Source organism: Schistocerca serialis, unplaced genomic scaffold, assembly GCF_023864345.2.
Source record: "Schistocerca serialis cubense isolate TAMUIC-IGC-003099 unplaced genomic scaffold, iqSchSeri2.2 HiC_scaffold_875, whole genome shotgun sequence".
In the NCBI taxonomy this organism is placed as follows: domain Eukaryota; kingdom Metazoa; phylum Arthropoda; class Insecta; order Orthoptera; family Acrididae; genus Schistocerca; species Schistocerca serialis.
The window spans coordinates 52,501-57,500 of NW_026048491.1; the positions used below are offsets into that span (position 1 = coordinate 52,501).

At 52.1% G+C, this 5,000-nt stretch overlaps 1 non-coding gene across 1 annotated transcript in view; it reads right to left on the reverse strand.

Annotated features, from left to right (window-relative positions):
• LOC126452456 (small subunit ribosomal RNA) overlaps nt 1–891 on the reverse strand; it is a 1,909-nt gene extending 1,018 nt beyond the window's left edge. The window contains exon 1 of the ribosomal RNA XR_007584619.1: nt 1–891. This exon is cut by the window's left edge and continues 1,018 nt beyond it. This is a non-coding gene — a ribosomal RNA (small subunit ribosomal RNA).
• Nucleotides 892–5,000: the final 4,109 nt, after the last annotated feature.

The following is a 5,000-nucleotide window of genomic DNA, read 5'->3' on the forward strand; positions in this document are numbered from 1 at the left end:
CAGTATTCAGGCGGGCTTGCCTGCTTTAAGCACTCTAATTTGTTCAAAGTAAACGTGCCGGCCCACCGAGACACTCAATAAAGAGCACCCTGGTAGGATTTCAACGGGCTCCGCCTCGGGACGCACGAGCACGCACGAGGCGGTCGCACGCCTTCGGCTCGCCCCACCGGCAGGACGTCCCACGATACATGCCAGTTAAACACCGACGGGCGGTGAACCAACAGCGTGGGACACAAATCCAACTACGAGCTTTTTAACCGCAACAACTTTAATATACGCTATTGGAGCTGGAATTACCGCGGCTGCTGGCACCAGACTTGCCCTCCAATAGATACTCGTTAAAGGATTTAAAGTGTACTCATTCCGATTACGGGGCCTCGGATGAGTCCCGTATCGTTATTTTTCGTCACTACCTCCCCGTGCCGGGAGTGGGTAATTTGCGCGCCTGCTGCCTTCCTTGGATGTGGTAGCCGTTTCTCAGGCTCCCTCTCCGGAATCGAACCCTGATTCCCCGTTACCCGTTACAACCATGGTAGGCGCAGAACCTACCATCGACAGTTGATAAGGCAGACATTTGAAAGATGCGTCGCCGGTACGAGGACCGTGCGATCAGCCCTAAGTTATTCAGAGTCACCAAGGCAAACGGACCGGACGAGCCGACCGATTGGTTTTGATCTAATAAAAGCGTCCCTTCCATCTCTGGTCGGGACTCTGTTTGCATGTATTAGCTCTAGAATTACCACAGTTATCCAAGTAACGTGGGTACGATCTAAGGAACCATAACTGATTTAATGAGCCATTCGCGGTTTCACCTTAATGCGGCTTGTACTGAGACATGCATGGCTTAATCTTTGAGACAAGCATATGACTACTGGCAGGATCAACCAGGGAGCTGCGTCAACTAGAGCTGAGCAGCCGGCCGCCCGGGAGTGTGTCCCGGGGGCCCGCGCGAACACGCAAGCGTCCGCTCAATTATTCTGCAAACAGGAGGAGGCTGAGCTCCCCTGCACAACACACCTCGAAACCCTCTCAGGTCCCGGCGGCGCGCAGCGCCGTCCTAAGTACTTGGTCGGGTTCGAGAGAGGCGCAATCGCCCGGAGTTAGGCGAGTAGACGCTTTAGGTGCGACCACCCGTGCTCCCAACTGAGCTTGCCGCTGCCGACAGAGGCCCGGGAGCGTGCTGTCGTGGCATTGCCGGCGGGAGACAACACGCGCCACCTACGGTGACCGGCAGCTCCAACGCCAGCGCCACAGAAGGACAAAAGCCCTACTTGGGTGCCGAAGCGAACTCTCCCGGCACAGCGCACGCGCCAACACGTCCGCACAGCTGCGATACAAACCACCTGCGAGAACCGCTGGGGCGACCGAGCAGCAGACGGCGTCGCGGCGCCGAGCGCCGGGCGGCGGCGCATCCTCAGCGCACAAAGTCCTCAATCGGACCAGCACACTGCAGATGGCCACCGCGCTTCGCACCGGGCCCGCGAGGACCTACTTTGGCCGCAAGGCGCCGCGAGCAGGGGGCGCCGGCGCGCAGCTGCGCCGCCTGCCGCGTCCGTCGGCCGGCGCGCCTGCCACCGGCCGCCCCCACCAGCCGGCTGTAGCGCGTGCGCCCACGCACCGCGCTGCCAGCACGCCGGGCGGCCCCCCCTCACCGGCCGGGGACGGTCCCACCCAGCCACCGCCGCGTATCGCCTCACACCCAGATCCCCTTTCACGTTCGTGGGCATGGTGGGTCCCCTTTCACGTTCGTGGGCATGGTGGGTATCCCTGAAACAACCGGTTAATAGCTCGACCGATCGTCGCCAACACTGATTCACCTCTAGCGAGAACAACCGCACCACAACGGGTTACCGGTTGTTCATTTGCGTAACGTCACCAGCAAACGTACACGTCCATCGCCATTTGCAACGAGTATTGCATGCCTGTGTCAGGTGTCACAACACACTACGTCTGCCCACATAGACGCAACAACATGTGCACGCCTAGAGAACACGTGGAAGGTAGACCCCGTACGTATGCGGTGTCCATTGCGCGAACGACTGTCAGCCCGCCTCTGCAGCATGTCGCAGATGTGGAACGCGGTGCAACATGCTATCACGGTGTGTGAGAAGAGACGACTACGTCCGAATACACGCTCCACTACATCAACAGACTGCTCATGCTGATCGCCATCCAGGGCGTCCGTTCCTCCCACACGTCTGTATGGCGTACCACACTGCAATCCAGCTCTTATAGGGAGACGACACGTAGCTGCGTGCACAATATTTGGACTGTATGGTCCGCCGTTGCTAGGCGCTGTCGTCATACGGTCACATGGGCCACGATGTATCATTCAGTACATACGGAGCAATGTGCAGTACAGTTTGTGGGTTTTGCGTACATCGGCGGACAGGTGACAGGCCGTACCACAACGTAGGCTGAGTACGTCGGCATGCGAAGGGCATTGAACATGCAAACTTCTCACCGACCAGCTTGCGAAGGCAGGGGGGAAGGGGGGGGGGCATGTACGTCCTGCTGCTATCCACACTACAGTGTATAGCAGGAGCATGTGGAAAGTCAGCAACACCTGCAAGGTGTTTAACATGACGCGATACACAGGGGACCGGGCAGTGCGAGTAGCGAACTATATTGCGAGGGTTGCGGTTAGGCAACACTACACTACTTTAACGGGTTGCATAACAATTACAGAGCAGGTTCAGCGACAACGTGCGTCAGGTTAAGGCGCAATATAGTTTAGGTTACGGCGCACTTTAGGTTAGGTTAAGGCACATTATAGGTTAGGTTAAGGCACAACATGGGTTACGTTAAGGCACAACATGGGTTACGTTAAGGCACAACATGGGTTAGGTTAAGGCACAACATGGGTTAGGTTAAGGCACAACATGGGTTAGGTTAAGGCACAACATGGGTTAGGTTAAGGCACAACATGGGTTAGGTTAAGGCACAACATGGGTTAGGTTAAGGCACAACATGGGTTAGGTTAAGGCACAACATGGGTTAGGTTAAGGCACAACATGGGTTAGGTTAAGGCACAACATGGGTTAGGTTAAGGCACAACATGGGTTAGGTTAAGGCACAACATGGGTTAGGTTAAGGCACAACATGGGTTAGGTTAAGGCACAACATGGGTTAGGTTAAGGCACAACATGGGTTAGGTTAAGGCACAACATGGGTTAGGTTAAGGCACAACATGGGTTAGGTTAAGGCACAACATGGGTTAGGTTAAGGCACAACATGGGTTAGGTTAAGGCACAACATGGGTTAGGTTAAGGCACAACATGGGTTAGGTTAAGGCACAACATGGGTTAGGTTAAGGCACAACATGGGTTAGGTTAAGGCACAACATGGGTTAGGTTAAGGCACAACATGGGTTAGGTTAAGGCACAACATGGGTTAGGTTAAGGCACAACATGGGTTAGGTTAAGGCACAACATGGGTTAGGTTAAGGCACAACATGGGTTAGGTTAAGGCACAACATGGGTTAGGTTAAGGCACAACATGGGTTAGGTTAAGGCACAACATGGGTTAGGTTAAGGCACAACATGGGTTAGGTTAAGGCACAACATGGGTTAGGTTAAGGCACAACATGGGTTAGGTTAAGGCACAACATGGGTTAGGTTAAGGCACAACATGGGTTAGGTTAAGGCACAACATGGGTTAGGTTAAGGCACAACATGGGTTAGGTTAAGGCACAACATGGGTTAGGTTAAGGCACACCATGGGTTAGGTTAAGGCACACCATGGGTTAGGTTAAGGCACACCATGGGTTAGGTTAAGGCACAACATGGGTTAGGTTAAGGCACAACATGGGTTAGGTTAAGGCACAACATGGGTTAGGTTAAGGCACAACATGGGTTAGGTTAAGGCACAACATGGGTTAGGTTAAGGCACAACGTAGGTTAGGTTAAGGCACAACGTGGGTTAGGTTAAGGCACAACGTGGGTTAGGTTAAGGCACAACGTGGGTTAGGTTAAGGCACAACGTGGGTTAGGTTAAGGCACAACATGGGTTAGGTTAAGGCACAACATGGGTTAGGTTAAGGCACACCATGGGTTAGGTTAAGGCACAACATGGGTTAGGTTAAGGCACAACATGGGTTAGGTTAAGGCACAACATGGGTTAGGTTAAGGCACAACATGGGTTAGGTTAAGGCACAACATGGGTTAGGTTAAGGCACAACATGGGTTAGGTTAAGGCACAACATGGGTTAGGTTAAGGCACAACGTAGGTTAGGTTAAGGCACAACGTGGGTTAGGTTAAGGCACAACATGGGTTAGGTTAAGGCACAACATGGGTTAGGTTAAGGCACAACATGGGTTAGGTTAAGGCACAACATGGGTTAGGTTAAGGCACAACATGGGTTAGGTTACGGCACAACATGGGTTACGTTACGGCACAACATGGGTTACGTTACGGCACAACATGGGTTACGTTACGGCACAACATGGGTTACGTTACGGCACAACATGGGTTACGTTACGGCACAACATGGGTTACGTTACGGCACAACATGGGTTACGTTACGGCACAACATGGGTTACGTTACGGCACAAATTAGGTTAGGTTACGGCACAAATTAGGTTAGGTTAAGGCACAAATTAGGTTAGGTTAAGGCACAAATTAGGTTAGGTTAAGGCACAAATTAGGTTAGGTTAAGGCACAAATTAGGTTAGGTTAAGGCACAAATTAGGTTAGGTTAAGGCACAAATTAGGTTAGGTTAAGGCACAAATTAGGTTAGGTTAAGGCACGATATAGGTTAGGTTAAGGCACGATATAGGTTAGGTTAAGGCACGATATAGGTTAGGTTAAGGCACGATATAGGTTAGGTTAAGGCACGATATAGGTTAGGTTAAGGCACGATATAGGTTAGGTTAAGGCACGATATAGGTTAGGTTAAGGCACGATATAGGTTAGGTTAAGGTACGATATAGGTTAGGTTAAGGTACGATATAGGTTAGGTTAAGGTACGATATAGGTTAGGTTAAGGTACGATATAGGT